Source organism: Ovis canadensis, chromosome 7, assembly GCF_042477335.2.
Source record: "Ovis canadensis isolate MfBH-ARS-UI-01 breed Bighorn chromosome 7, ARS-UI_OviCan_v2, whole genome shotgun sequence".
In the NCBI taxonomy this organism is placed as follows: Eukaryota; Metazoa; Chordata; class Mammalia; order Artiodactyla; family Bovidae; genus Ovis; species Ovis canadensis.
This window is the reverse complement of record NC_091251.1, coordinates 24751566-24768364: the sequence shown is the minus strand read 5'-3', so window position 1 is coordinate 24768364 and position 16799 is coordinate 24751566.

The following is a 16799-nucleotide window of genomic DNA, read 5'->3' as shown; positions in this document are numbered from 1 at the left end:
GTCTTCATTTGTAATAGAGATAATAATGGTACTTATCTAATTGGGTTGTTAGGAGACTCAAATGAGAAAACAACTGGAAAATCTCTGGCACCTGGCCCATAGTAAGCACTCAAAAATTGCTGTGTATTATGATGGTGATGGTTCAGTGATTCCAAGAATCCCAGACCTGTTGGAAGCCAGGGCCGAGCCCTGCTGGTGAGGAGATGGGCTCCCTAATCTCGGAGAGTTGCCTATTGTCCTAGAGCTGGGCCCAGTGGTCACATAGAGGTCACACTATATTTTCTTCCAGGCCTTCGCACCCACCCCCGCCCCCACCAAGAAACACAATAAAGACTCCTGATTGCTTGATTAAAGGAAGCGGATACACAATTCATTTCCATTTTAGACCTAACCACCCCACAACCTTTCAGAAAGAATTGCACACCCTACTCCAATTTACACACGGAAACAACATGGAATTTTCCAGCGGGTCCTGAAGCCTTTGAAGTGACCAGACCAGACTATTGATTTATTTCCAACTAACCTCTCTCTTTGAACCCAGAAGGGTCAAGGTTAATTATATAATAAAACACACTGTGCCCAGCTGCCCCCTCTGAGGGTGCAGGGAGCCCCCAGACCTTTCTGAGCCAGCGAGAAGTGGATCGTATTTCTGATCCCTTCCCCCGCATTCATTTCCTTCATCAGGGACCATTAAGGAGGAAGAAAAAAAAATCCAACCCCCTCATTTCCTCCCTGAGAGATAAATTTTAATTTGCTGGGAAACAACAAAGGGGATCTAAGCTACATTTCCAGGCTGCACCCTGTGGTTGATACATCTTGTTGGGAGCACATTTTCTGGGATCCGCTGGGAAAAGGGGTGGGGCGGGTAGAGGGGAAGGAAAGGGGTGCAGGCCCTCTCCCACACAGAGGGAAGGGAGCCCCATAGAGCCTGATTTAGCAGAAGCCTCCTTTCCATTAAGCTTTCTTTGCTGGTTGAAGTGAGTTCCCCACCGGCCCCAGCTTCTGTGTGTGTTCCGTCAGCCCTCACCAGCCACCCGTGGTGAGCACTGCGGTAACCCCGCTTTCCCAGATGATGGAATAGGGTCCAAGTGGTGGCAAAACAGGTCCCACTTATCACAGGTAGGAAGTGGCAAGGCCAGTACTGGAATCTAAGCTTTTGTTCTCCTTGTAAAATAATGGATTCTTCCCACCTACCCCCATTTTCCTAACCCGGGGGAATATTATAAATGTTCTTTTCATTTCCATCATTTAAAGAAAAAAGATACAGCACTGTTATCTAATATATAAAATCATAAAGTGTTGGTCTCTCAGTCATGTCCGACTCCTCACCACCCCATGGACTGTAGCCGGTCAGGCTCCTCTGTCCATGGACTTCTCTAGGCAAGAATACTGGAGTGGGTTGCCATTTCCTTCTCCAGGGTATTGTCCTGACCCAGGGATTGAACCCTGGTCTCCTGCATTGCAGGCAGATTCTTTACCTTCTGAGCCATGTAATATATAGTCCATTATAAAATGTCCCCAATTGTACCAACAATGTTCCCCCCTTACCCGTGTTTCCCCATCCAGGATCCAGCCAAGATTCACCCACTCCCTTGGTTATCCTGTCTCTTTCCTCTCTCCTCTTCTAGAACAGTACCAGCCTTTTGGTTTTTCCTGACACTGCCATTTCTTTTTTAAATATTAATTTGGTTGAGTCAAGTCTTAGCTGTGGCATGCAAACTCAGTTGCGGCATATAGGATCTAGTTCCCTGACCAGGGATTGAACTTGGGCGCCCTGCATTTGGAGCATGGAGTCTTAGCTACTGGACCACCAGGGAAGCCCCTCCTGATACTGACATTTCCGAAGGAGCAAGGTCAGTTGTCTCTCAGATTAACCCCCATGTGGATTTATGTTTCCTCCTGACTATTTAGAGTGTTCTCTTGTTCTTGAACTCAGGTTCAGCCACTCGTTGCTCAAGAATCCAATACTGAGAGATACATGTCAGACAAAAAGGAAAGACGGCTTTATTGAGTAAACTGGCAACCCTGGGGAGAAGGTAGACTCTTGTCCCAGAGCACCAACTCCTAGGGTTTTGCTCGGAAATTACCCAGGGAGAAGAAGAAGGGGCTACGTGCTGAGGAGAGGGTTGTGGGGCGTATGGTCAGCTCATGGACGTCTTTCTGATTGCTTGGTGGTGAGGTAACCTGGAATGAACATCATCAGCTCTCAGGTTTCAATCAGTCTGGGGTCTACATGCTTGTGGGCAGCAGGGAGTTACCTTCTTCCACCTGGTGGGGCTTTCGGTCTGTGCAAAACAGCGCAAAGGACATTGCTCAGAGGATGACCTCTAGCCCTTGAAGAGGAACTAAAAAGGCCCTCGACTTTGTTCAAGGGCTAAACTATTACTGTTTTGTCTTGACTGTTTTTCTTTGCTTCTGCATTTCCCTCACTTCTTGATTAAATATATTCTTTGAAACTGGGGGAAGGCCTGGAGGCTAAAGTCTTTCCACAGACAACGGGCAGGCAGAGGTTGGGGTGGCCCCGTAGTGTCCAGCTGGGTTACAGTTAAGTAGGGCCTCACATCTGGAGGCCCACGATGCCAGCTGTTCTTGTCAAGGGATGCAGGATTTCCAGCTCCAAGGCCAAAGCTTTGTTCTCAGCCTCTTGGGGAATTCCTAGCGTGGAGAGAATGCCGAGTAAATGATTCCACCAGGGGGCGCTGTCGGCACTGGCCACTGGAGAAGCTCGCTCTCTGGGACTCTTCCAGGCCCACGGACCGCAGCCTTGAACTTTGGGAAGAAGCCCACCCATCACAACCATCACAACCTGAGATGCACTTCTCTAACTCGTCTCTCTGGAATGTTCCTACGTTTGTGTCGAGGCTTCATCCCTTCATGAGGCTGTCAGGAGCAGAACCAATGTTCCCTACTTTCTGCCCCTGCAGCCTCATGTTCCTGCCTCATTGCATGACTTGTCTCCACATAGTAGAGGTCACCGTGGAGCTCTTCCTAACGCCCCTTTGTCTAGGGCCCAGCCCACTGTCCACCAGCGAAGGTTCCCATAAATATTTGCCAAGTAAATTGTAACCCAAATGAAATCAGTCTGTCTTGTGGTCAATCTCAGTTTCACCTTTCAGAGAAAGACCCAACATCCAAAAACAAATTGAAAATCTGTTTAAGTCTTTGCTGAACAGCCTGGAAGAGGTGTCAGAGGGTCAGTTATACTACGTGCCATACACTAAGGAGTCCAGAGTATTCTCTTTGCCCACCTTTCTCCCTATCATCTCATGGCTCCACTTTCACTGCCAAACCTCTCTTCTTTTCTCTCCAACTCCAGTCTGTACTGGATTTTCTCTTATTCTCGTCCAAATCCCTCCTCCCTTTGGATCAATTTACTCTATGTCTTTTAATTTTTTAAGTTAGTTTAAGTCAAATAAGCAATACACAAAAAAGTCCTCACTGTAAAAAAAAAAAGTAAGGAGATTCCCTGGCAGTCCACTGGTTACTACATGGCACTCTTATGGCTGAGGGTCCTGATTCCATCCCTGGATGGGGAGCTGAGATCCCACAAGTCTCAAAAAAGAAAGTTAAATATTACAGAGATCCCATTTCAATCACCCCAAACCCAGTCCCCCTCCCAGGGATAATTGTTCTTGTCTATGTGATATAAGATCCTTCCAGGCCTTTCTCCATGTAATTATAGATTTCTATAAGTACCCAAGTCAAATATCTGTGCGCATGCTCAGTCACTTCAAAGAGTCATGTCTGACTCTCTGCAACCCTATGGACTGTAGCCCACCAGGCTCCTCTGCCCGTGGGATTCTCCGGACAAGAATACTGCAGTCGGTTGCCATGCCTTCCTCCAGGGGATCTTCCCAACCCAGGGATTGAACCTGAGTCTCCTGCATTGCAGGCGGATTCTTTATTGCTGAGCCCCAGGGAAGCCTTAAGTCAAATATATGGTATACACAATAATGACATGTATATTTTCTGTTTCCAATTTTCAGTGCTACATTTGATACCCTTGGCCATCTCCCTGTAGTCGTCAGTGTGTGTTTCTCTACAGCAGGAGTGAGAGGATTTGCTGGGTCCTGGGCCACAGGCCCATGGGATGACCGTCTTTAGTGACTGTGTGAGCTTACTGGCCACCAGCAGACTGTGAGAGGACCCAGCCTGCTTCTGTCTTGCACAGGCAACTTCCTTCCCCTCCCAAGGTTGCTCTGAGGATCAGAGAGCATCCTGGGAACTTTGCCCACCAGTAAGTGCCCAGTTCAATCCCAACAAGCCTCATCCATTCACCTTAGCTGATTTAGAAGGGATTAACTCTCTAAATCGGAGAAGGCGATGGCACCCCACTCCAGTACTCTTGACTGGAAAACCCCATGGACGGAGGAGCCTGGTAGGCTGCAGTCCATGGGGTCGCTAGGAGTCGGACACAACTGAGCGACTTCACTTTCACTTTCACGCATTGGAGAAGGAAATGGCAACCCACTCCAGTGTTCTTGCCTGGAGTGTCCCAGGGACAGAGGAGCCTGGTGGGCTGCCGTCTATGGGGTCACACAGAGTCGGACACGACTGATGCAACTTAGCAGCAGCAGCAGCAGCTCTCTAAATACTGTGGTTGTGTTCAGGTTGGCATGATCTGTTTTCTTACCTGGGCTCCTTCTCCAGTTTCTTGGTGCCCTGTCTTCTCTCTGTCCCCTGGCCCCTCTCCATCTCCTTGACCCCCCACCCACCCACTTGCCTCTCTGACCCTCCAATCCTCCTGGAACCAGTGCTAGGAATGAACCTGCAGCCCCTGGGCCAAGTCCCCACTCGAACCCTCTGCCCACTTTGGCTCCTGCCCGAAGTGGATGCAGCATGCCAGCTCCGCGAGGACTCCCGCCTGCCTCAGCCATAATGTGTCACAGCAACCCTGCAAATGTTGTGGACTGAGCATTTTTTCAAGGACATTAAATGTTTTAAAACTCTAAATTACAAAGCAACAAGTAATGGCACCATAATCAAACGGTCATGTAATGCAAATAAAACATGCATAGGTACTTCCCTGGCAGTCCAGTGAGTGATTAAGACTCCTAGCTTCCATTGCAGGGGGGCCAGGTTCAATCCCTTGTCAGGGAACTGAGATCCCACATGCAGTGTGGTACAGCCAAAAAACAACATTCCCAAAACAAAGCCCATATGGGCTAAAATACTTAGCGTGGTAAAATCTTAATTAAAAATAAAACACGTCTTTTTTTTACATTCTTACTGTTCTCTCTTGGAGAAGGCAATGGCAACCCACTCCAGTACTCTTGCCTGAAAAATCCCATGGACAGAAGAGCCTGGAAGGCTGCAGTCCATGGGATCACTGAGGGTCGGACACGACTGAGCGACTTCACTTTCACTTTTCACTTTCATGCATTGGAGAAGGAAATGGCGACCCATTCCAGTGTTCTTGCCTGGAGAGTCCCAGGGACAGGGGAGCCTAGTGGGCTGCCGTCTATGGGGTCGCACAGAGTTGGGCACGACTGAAGTGACTTAGCATACTGTTCTCTTAACTGAGATCCTCTCTTTTTTCTGTTTTAAAATTTAAAAAAAATTATTTATGAAAAAAGGCTATCATCTGTGTTTAAAAAATATAACATTTATTTATTTATTTGGCCGCACCCAGATTTAGTTGTGGCATGAGGGATCTTTGATCTTTGTTGTGACTTGCAGCATCTTTAGTTGTGGTGTGCAGACTCTTAGTTTCAGCATGTGGGATCTAGTTTCCTGACCAGGGATCAAACCTGCACCCCCTGCACTGAGAGCCCAGAGTCTTAGCCACTGGACCACCAAGAAAGTCCCTTTTCGTTTTGTTTTGATTCAGATCAACAGAGAGGGTCAGTGCCTAATTTTAATAATGGATGATGGACTCCCTTATAGAGCACAGACTAGAGGTCATGCACCCACGTTGACACACTTTAAACTTACGAGGTGGATACTACCATCATCATGCCTGCTCATGGACGAAGTATCTCAGGCATGGAGACGTTAAATGACTTGCTTGAGGTCACACAGCTAGGAAGTTAGAAAAGCTGGGATCCCAACCTAGGCAGGTGACTCCAGCGCTTGGGTGGTAACCACGGTACCACACTGCCTCTCAGCCTTAATATGGGCAACCCTCAGCCTGCAGTTAGGCACATATGTTTGTTTTCCAAAGCTCTATTGGAAAGCAATATTTGGAAAACTTACTCTGATGTTTCACTTGAATCTCTCAGTGACACTAGGGTGGAAGGGAAGACCCAGCTTAAGGGCCAGCATGACGCCCAGTACCCAGCCTGAAGCAGGTACCTTCCCTGACTTGGAGGCGCTATGGAGCATGCAGCACTGGGCAGTGTGTGTGTGCATGAGGGTGCGCATGCATGCATGGATGCGAGCATGGGCACATGCATGGTGTGCGTGTGGGGGCGTGGCCATCTTGGCGTGACCATGCAGCCCTGAGCTGGCTGAGAGGCGTCTTTCATCCCCGCAGGCAGCAGGCATGGGCAGATCACCTGCGTCACTGCAGGCAGAGAGAGGCTGCTCAGATCAAGGGCAGTGGTGTTTGTCTCTGTCACACTCTTATCTCCACTTCCCTGAGCCCAGACCTTAGCATCATAAAATGCCAGGGCTGGGATGAAAACGTGGAGGCCCTCCCTTGAGAAGTGGAGACACCAAGCCCCAGAGAGGATACTGTTAAAGTTAAATATAAAATGGAAACTGGACTTGAGGATTCTCTGAGCAGATAAAACCATATCGGCTCTGAAAGCAAAACAAAAATCCAGCTTATTTCATGAAGGTAAGTAAAATGCAATTTTAGGTTATTTCTTGTTAATGCCTCTGACAATCATAGAAGAAAACTTCAGTCATTTTCCTAAAAATAGTATGATCGCTTTAAACCAGTCCCCTGCCATCTGAAAACCCAGTGTAATCACCATAAGCCATCTTGTAACTTCATGCCCCTGCATTTCACATCAGTCTTTGCGAACCTTCCGGTTCGTGAACTGCTTTTATAGGCATAATAAACTCTTACTAAATACTGTTTAGTAACAGTATTTAAGCTGAAACTCCAATACTTTGGCCACCTGATTTGAAGAACTGACTCATTGGAAAAGACCCTGATGCTGAGAAAGATTGAAGGCAGGAGGAGAAGGGGACCACAGAGGATGAAATGGTTGGATGGTATCACTGACTCGATGGATGTTCGAGCAAGCTCCGGGAGATGGTAAAGGACAAAGAAGCCTGGCATGCTGCAGTCCATGGGGTTGCAAGGAGTCAGACATGACTGAGTGACTGAACTGAACTGAACTGAACTACTGTTTACTGATTTGGTGTTTTTAGTTCAGCTAGTTCTGGATTTTTGAAAGTACTCAGCTTCTTAGGGGCAGAACTGGGATGAGAGCCCACATCTCCCCGTCCAGTTCCATGCTTTTGCCACAACCCCACTGCCCAGACTTCTGTCTGACCTACAGTAGTCATATAAGGATGTGAGAGCCGGACAATTAAGAAGGCTGAGCACTCAACTGTGGGGCTGGAGAAGACTCTTGAGCATCCACTGGACAGCAAGGAGATCAAACCAGTCAATCCTAAAGGAAAGTAACCCTGATTATTCATTGGACTGATGCTGAAGCTGAAGCTCCAATATTTTGGCCACCTAATTTGAAGAGCTGACTCTTGGAAAAGATCCTGATGCAGTGGGCAAATTCTTTCACTATGTGGGGTTTCAAGAGAAGAAACAGGAAATTGTGTCTTGGAGGAAGGTCCAGGGAATGTTTGTGGAATGAATGAATGGAGCATGACAGGGTAACAGGAGCCCTGGGAGAGGCTGGACAGGAGAGCGTTGTTGGTCTCTTCATCAAAAGAAAGGGTCAGAAAGTCCCCTGTGTCACCTCGGGAGATAAGTTACCTTTGAGGAGATAAAGAGGCTTCTCTGTGGTGGGGAAAGGGTTCCCCTAGACAACAACCCAATTGTCCTGGAAAGGGGGCGACATTGGAATTTCTGTGTGTTCCAGACCATCCCTGGGCTGCCATTAGAAAGGCAGGATGGGAAGTGGATGTGGGGGTGGGCTTTGAAAGGAAGGGCGGCTAGCACTTGGGATTTGGGCCCTGAGGATATAGATGTGTGTCTGGGGCTGCCCTCTCAGCAATATGAGAGGCTGAAAACAAGGAAGCGATCTTTTCACGCCCCGAAGACACCCAAATCAAGGCGCCAGCATTGAATGGAAGATCCCGTCTGTATGATCAGAACACCCAACATGGCTGTTCTCTTGCTCTCTGTACCTCCCCTACCCGTCCCTGCCTACTACACCCTCCTCACCTGACTGACCTTCCCTCTTAACCATAGAGCCTAATCTCGGGGGTAAGCCTACATACTGGCTCCCAGCCCCAGCTGGCGCTTGTTGTAATCTTTCCATCAGAACTGCTCCACCAAGGTGATTTATTAAAGGGGCAGTGCAAGGCGTGGGCCTCTGCAGGTTTCCCTGGTGACCGACAAACTGATCGGATGTCAATTCTCTCTGTAACTGGTAACCTCCCTCCTTTCCCAGAAGTAAAGACTGCTGGTGAGGTGTCTCTCCAGGATCTTGCTTCAGTATGTAGGATCCCCCCATCCATTAAACCATGGAGACCTCTGTTGCTGACTCCAGGCTCTTTCTTCCGACTTGAGGCTGGGTGAGCACAGCGCTTGCAGGCCTGAGGGGTGCAACCCAAGCTGTCCTTTGCATCCTTGCTTGCTGACGAGGCGTGGCCAAGAGCAGGGCTGGCTGCAGGGCTTTTGTGTGGAAGGCACCAGAGGCTCTCAGACCTTGAGAGTTTGGGGCAAATGGTGTGTGTGTGTGTGTGTCTGTGTGACCTGGTTTCTGGTTTTATTTGCCTCTGTGTGTCTGGAGCAGGATATGCCTGTTTCTGAAGACACAGGGAGGGACTCCGCAGGAAGCCTCTGAGTTAGTGTCTAGTTTTGAAAGATGAGAGCAATGTTTTATTTGGCATTTCACTTTTAAACATCTCCCTTTTGAGTCCATCCTCTCTCCTGCTCCTCGCCACACCCTGTGAGGCAGGCAGGGAGACGCCTCTATTTTCTCTCAGAGAGGACTGCCTCCTGTGGGGATCACTCAGCAGGAGACTGTCTTTCTCCTGCAGCTCCTTTCACATTCCCAGGGTCCTGGCCAGGGATGACAGGAAGCACGAGACTGAATCTGTTGAGGGGAGCTTCTTTCTAGGCTGGGAGGAAAGTCCAGCCCGCGGTGACATCCAGCAGAACGTGAAACCAGCTATGCTGTCTTAAAATATCACTGCAAGAAGGGTTCAGAAAGGGAGAGTCGAGGTCTTTTCCTTTTCCAAAAGAGTACTAAAATCATCTTGCTGAGTGCCCTGAAAAGGCCTCTTGAAGCAATAGAAACATTTCAGAGAAAGTAAGCACAAAAATACATTGAAAATGTAAACAGAGATTAGTCAGAAAGAAAAAGATACTTTGGAGAGAAATGTCAAAGCCCAAATTTAGTGCTTTGAGAGAGAAAACTAATTGACAAATTCTGACAAGATTTATCAGATCAAAAAGGAGTGAAGACATAGTAAGTAAATAGTATTGGGGAAAAAAAAGGAGACGTAACTGAAGGGACAGCAGAGACCTAAATAATAGAGATTATAAACTGTGTGCCGAGAAATCTTACAGCTGCAGAAAATGTATTATCTGTGATCTCTCTTAGAACAACTGACTCAAGAAGACAGAAAAGTTGAATGTCTATAACTAATAAAGACAGGAATCAGTAGCAAAGTTTTAGGCCTCAAATGAAAAATTTCCATTTGCAGCAACATGGGTAGCCCCGGGAGGGTATTGTGCGGAGTGCAATGAGTCAGACAGAGACAGACACTGTATGTTACCACTTACATGTGGAGCCTAAAAAATAAACAAACGAAACAACAACTCAGGAACAGGCTCACAGGCAGAGAGAATAAAGTCAGTCAGTTCAGTCGCTCAGTCGTGTCCGACTCTTTGCGACCCCATGAACCTCAGCACGCCAGGCCTCCCCGTCCATCACCAACTCCCCGAGTTCACTCAAACTCAAGTCCATCGAGTTGGTGATGCCATCCAGCCATCTCATCCTCTGTCGTCCCCTTCTCCTCCTGCCTTCAATCTTTCCCAACATCAGAATCTTTCTAAATGAGTCAACTCTTCACATCAGGTGGCCAAAGTATTGGAGTTTCAGCTTCAACATCAGTCCTTCCAATGAACACACAGGACTGAGAGAATGAAGTAGCGGTAACCAATGGGGAGAGGGAAAGGAGGTGGGCAAGGCAGGGGGAGAGGCTTAAGAGGTACCAACTACTGTGTGTAAAATGAATAAGTAAGTACCAAGGATATATTGTACAGAACAGGGGATGTAGCCAATATTTTATTGTAACTTTAAATAGAGTATAATCGAATGTGAATCACTATCTTATACACCTGAAACTAATATATTATAAATCAACTATATCTCAATTTTAAAGAATAGATAACAGGTAACTAATGCGAACCTGACTGCATAGCACAGGGAACTCCAGTCTTGATGCTAAATGGTGTCCTAAACGAGAAAGAAATACAAACAAAGAGTGGTGTTATATATACATATACATATGTGTTCATATATATATACACACCACAGCTTTTGAACTGTGTTGCTGGAGAAGACTCTTGAGAGTCCCCTGGACTTCAAGGAGATCAAACCAGTCAATCCTAAAGGAAATCAATCCTGAATACTCACTGGACGGACTGATGCTGAAGCTGAAGCTCCAATACTTTGGCCCTGATGCAAAGAGCTGACCTTTTAGAAAAGACCCTGATGCTGGGAGAAATTGAAGGTGGGAAGAGAAGGGAACGACAGAGGATGAGATGTTTGGATAGCATCACCGATTCAATGGTCATGAGTTTGAGCAAGCTCCAGGAATTGGTGAAGGACAGGGAAGCCTTGCAGAGAAGGCGATGGCACCCCACTCCAGTACTCTTGCCTGGAAAATCCCATGGATGGAGGAGCCTGGTAGGCTACAGTCCATGGGGTTGCAAAGAGTCGGATATGACTGAGTGACTTCACTTTCACGCTTTGGAGAAGGAAATGGCAACCCACTCCACTGTTCTTGCCTGGAGAATCCCAGGGGGGAGCCTGGTGGGCTACTGTCTATGGGGTGGCACAGTCGGACATGACTGAAGTGGCTTAGCAGCAGCAGCAGGGAAGCCTTGCATGCTGCAGTCCATGGGGTCACAAAAAGTCAGACATGACTGAGCAACTGAACAACAACAACAACAACAACAACAAAATATATATATATATATACACACATATAGTGATTCCCTTTACTGTAGGGTAGAAACTAATACAACATTGTAAAGCAATAAACATTAAATAAAAATTTAAAAAGCAATAAAAATTAAAATAAATAAAGTAATAATATAACCAAGTTGGGTTTTCCAGTGGGCTGAATATCTGTGTCCCCTCCCACCAAATTCATACGTTGAAACCCTAAACCCAGTATGATCAATTAGGAGAGATGAACTGAGAGTAATTAGGCCATGAGGGTAGAGCCCTCACAGATGGGATGCTGCTGCTGCTAAGTCGCTTCCATCCTGTCCAACTCTGAGTGACCCCATAGCCAGGCTCCCCCGTCCCTGGGATTCTCCAGGCAAGAACACTGGAGTGGGTTGCCATTTCCTTCTCCAATGCGTGAAAGTGAAAAGTGCAAGTGAAGTCGCTCAGTCATGTCTGACTCTTCGCAACCCCATGGACTGTAGCCTACCAGGCTCCTCCATCCATGGGATTTTCCAGGCAAGAGTTCTGGAGTGGGTTGCCATTGCCTTCTCCAACAGTTGGGATTAGTGCCCTTATAAATAAGAGGAGGCCAGAGTGCTAGCTGGCTCTCTTTTCTGCCCTGTGAGGATACAAGAAGTCAACACTCTGCAGTCTGGAGGAGGGCCCTTACCAGAACCAGACCCATACTGGCATCCTGACTCCAGACTTACAACCTTCAGAACTATGAGAAAGAAGTCTCAGTTGTCACCCAGTTTATAGTATTTTGTCATAGCAGCCTAAGACAAATTTATCCCAGAAATGCAAAATTGGAACATTTGGAAATCAATCAATGTCACTCACCACATTAACAATTTAAAAGAAAAAAGCACATGATTATCCTAATAGATGCAGCAAAACTTAAGTAAAAGAGAGTATAAGCACATACTCGATATAAGTTATCTAATACTTAAAAGAAACATCATATTCAATGGAGAAGTATTTAAAAGCATTTCTTTTAAGATCAGGCATAAGAAAAAGAGGTCCACTATCATTTCTACTTCATACAAGTTCAACGTTGCATATGTTAACTGTTCAATAATAAAAGAGAAAAAATATCAGAAAAGAAGTTTTTAAAAATTGTGTGGTTAGATAGTAAATTCAAATTATGAAAATTCTTTGGTGGTCCAGTGGGTAGGACTCCATGCTTTCACTGCCAAGGGCTGGGACTTGATCCCTGGTTGGGGAACTAAGATCTCACATCCAGGCTATATGGCCAAAAAAAAAAAAAACTTCTTTAATTAAATAAATTACTTGAGTAATAAGTAATCAAATAAATTATTTAATTAAATAAATTCAGATCCCATTGGATTTTCTTTTTTTTTAAGATTTTTTTTTAATGTGGATCATTTTTTGTCTTTATTGAACTTGTTGTAATATAGCTTCTGTTTTATTTTATTTATTTATTTATTTTTGCCACGAGGTATGTGGGATCTTAGCTTACCGCCAAGGATAGAAACCTGCATCCCTTCCTTGCATTGGCAGACGTCTTAGCCACAGGACCCCCAGGGAAATCCCCAGTAGGAATTTTCATGGCAATCAGAAAGCTATTCTAAACATTTTTGGAAGAACAAAGGATAGCCAAGTGACTCCTGAAAAGAAAACCAAAGAGAGGGATTAAGCCTACCACTTTCAAGTCTTATTATAAATCCACAGGAATTAAGACGTGTGATATCAGCTCAGGGATAGATAAGTTAGACCCACAGAACAGAATGGAGAGCCCAGAGTGTTTATGATGTTGATTGTGGTAATGATTTCATGGGTCTGTACTTAACTCCAAGCTCATCAGGTTGTACACCCTAAACACGTGCAGCTCTTTGTAGGTCAATCACACCGCGACAGAGTGGTTTGAAGAAACAAATAGTGAGCACAGAAACATTCCCACTCTTGTAAGGAAAGCTGATGTCTGTCAGAGCTGTCACTGCAGATCAGTGGGGAAAGAGACAGCAATAAATAAACACTGCTGGGTGATTGTCGGAAATAAAAATGACCCGCACGTCACACCATGTAAGTCCCTTACATACAAATGAGTTCCATTCTGAGAGCACACACGTTTACGTCCAGTGTGTTCGTAAGTCCAGCAAAGTTAGCCTAGGTACCCAGCTAGCACAGCTGGCTGTACAGTACTGGGCAACTGAAGTGACTTAGCAGCAGCAGCATATAGGTTTATAACATTTTTCACATGAATAATACATTAAAAAAATAAAGAAAACATTTTTAACCTCACATTTTTAATCTCTCTCATTTTTGATCTCACAGAGATTATATACTGCTACTATCCTAGTAGTATACTAGTACCAGCTACATCACTGCTGCTGTTCCATTTGCTTCCAGACATCCCAGGCTTGAAATAAAGCCGCTGTACTGCTGGACTCTACACAGCACTCTACAGTAAAGTACACAAAAGCTATACAGTATACAGTAAAGTACACACATTTGTAAGGATGCACACACATGACAGTGTGCACCGGACACGTGAGCTAACTTATGTGACTGGACACGTGAACACACATTTGCATCTTTGAAAGTTCACAACTTGAAGGTTCATATGTAGAGGACTTACTGCACAAAAATTCAGTTCCAGATGAGTCAAGAACTTAAGTATGAAAAGCATAACTTTAAAAGATACAGGACTTCCTTGGTGGTCCAGCGGTTGACTCCCCACCTCCACCACAGGGGGCACAGGTTTAATTCCTGGTAGAGGAAGTTCTGTACTGCCCTGGTGGCTCAGATGGTAAAGAATCTGCTTGCACAGCGGGAGCGTGAGTGTGAAGCCGCTCAGTCATGTCTGACTCTTTGTGACCCCGTGGGCTGTAGCCCACCAGGCTCCTCTGTCCATGGGATTCTCCAGGCAAGAATACTGGAGTGGGTTGCCATCTCTTTCTCCAGGGGATCTTCCTGACCCAGGGATCGAACCCAGGTCTCCCACATTGCAGGCAGACGCTTTAACCTCTGAGCCACCAGGGAAGCCCTGGGTTCAATCCCTGGGTTGGGATGATCCCCTGGAGGAGGGGATGGCAAACCACTCCAGTATTCTTGCCTGGAGAATCTCTATGGACAGAGGAGTCTGGCGGCCTATAGTCCATGGGGTCACAAGGCGTTGGACATGACTGAGCAACTAAGCACAGCACACAGAGGAAGTTCTGCACACTGTGCAGTATGGCCAAAAAGAAAAGAGAAAAAAACTATATATGTATAATAAAAATATAAAGATATAAAATTTAATAACTTGAGGCAATGAATTATTAAACACATACACAAAAGCACAAAATCAGAATACAATTTTTTTAATAAGATCAATCTGACAATATTAAAATTTAGACCAGTTCACCAGAAGAGGCTAAAAAATTGGACAGGGAAGCCTTAACCTGGGAGAAGGAAAATGCACCACATAACCAGCAAACAGTATATTTAGACTCTGGAGGACTTCCCTGGTGACCCAGCGGTTAAGAGTCCGCCTGCCAATGCAGGGGCTCAGGTTCCATCCCTGGTCTGGGAAGATCCCACAGGCCATGGGGCAACTAAGCAGGTGTGCCACAGCTACCAAGCCTGTGCTCTGGAGCCCGCAGTTCACAACATCTGAAGCCAGCGTACCTGAAGTCAGTGCTCTGCAATGAGAGAAGCCACCGCAATCAGAAGCTGCAACTAGAGAGTAGCCCCCTGCTCGCAGCAACTAGGGAAAGCCCAAGTGGCCATGAAGACCCAGTGCAGCCATAAATAAATAAAAACAAAAGTCTTACTTAAAAAATAAAGTCTCTAGAGTCTGTATCAAAAACTACAACCACTTAGAAAATGACATTGCAGCAAAAGACAAGTACATGCCTTTCATAGAAGAGATGCCATGAATGGCCAAAACGTCTTTAAAAAGATGTCCAACCTCATTAGTAATTAAAGAAATGTACATTAAAACTAAGATATAATAACTTTATGACTACCAGATGGGCGAAATTTAAAACCTGAATATACCAAGGGCCAGTAAGGCTGAGAAACAATGGGAATATGCATAGGCCATTGGTGGAAGTATAAATGGGTACACTCGCTTTAGGGACAAATTATTATACCTGCTTGCCCTAAGAAATTTGTGACTCCATTTCATTCTTAGGGAAAGAAAGCCTTACACAGTCTAAACAAGAAAAACATCATTCTAATAACCAAACCTGTAATAAGTAAAACAGACAGTCCAGCCTAAAGCCATGAAAGGAGAATAAGATCTATTGTCTATTATACTTTGAGCTGGCTTCTTTTTAGTTACAATCTGGTTGAGCGTTTTAAAAACAAAAGTCCCAACTATAAGCAAGGTGAAAAGACAGCCTGCAGAATGGGAGAAAATAATAGCAAATGAAGCAACTGACAAACAACTAATCTCAAAAATATACAAGCAACTCCTGCAGCTCAATTCCAGAAAAATAAACGACCCAATCAAAAAATGGGCCAAAGAACTAAATAGACATTTCTCCAGAGAAGACATACGGATGGCTAACAAACACATGAAAAGATGCTCAACATCACTCATTATCAGAGAAATGCAAATCAAAACCACAGTGAGGTACCACTTCACGCCAGTCAGAATGGCTGCAATCCAAAAGTCTACAAGCAATAAATGCTGGAGAGGGTGTGGAGAAAAGGAAGCCCTCTTACACTGTTGTTGGGAATGCAAACTAATATAGCCACTATGGAGAACAGTGTGGAGATTCCTTAAAAAACTGGAAATAGAACTGCCTTATGACTCTCCAATCCCACTGCTGGGCATACACACCAAGGAAACCAGAATTGAAAGTGACACGTGTATCCCAATGTTCATTGCAGCACTGTTTATAATAGCCAGGACATGGAAGCAACCTAGATGTCCATCAGCAGATGAATGGATAAGAAAGCTGTGGTACATATACACAGTGGAGTATTACCCAGTCATTAAAAAGAATGCATTTGAATCAGTTCTAATGAGGTGGATGAAACTGGAGCCTATTATACAGAGTGAAGTAAGTCAGAAAGAAAAACACCAATACAGTATACTAATGCATATATATGGAATTTAGAAAGATGGTAACGATAACCCTATATGCGAGAAAGCAAAAGAGACACAGATGTATAAATAGAACAGTCTTTTGGACTCTGTGGGAGATGGAGAGGGTGGGATGATTGGGAGAATGGCATTGAAACATGTATAATATCATATAAGAAACGAATCGCCAGTCCAGGTTCAATGCAGGATACAGGATGCTCGGGGCTGGTGCACTGGGATGACCCAGAGGGATGGTATGGGGAGGGAGGTGGGAGGGGGGTTCAAGATGGGGAACACGTGTACAACTGTGGCGGATTCTTGTTGATGTATGGCAAAACCAATACAATATTGTAATTAGCCTCCAATTAAAATAAATAAATTTTTAAAAAGTCCCAATTAAAACATTTCAATCATAAAATACACTCTGGACTTCAAACTTAATACGAAAGAAAAAACAATAACCACATTTTTTTCTGAAATTATTTAATTAACCAGCC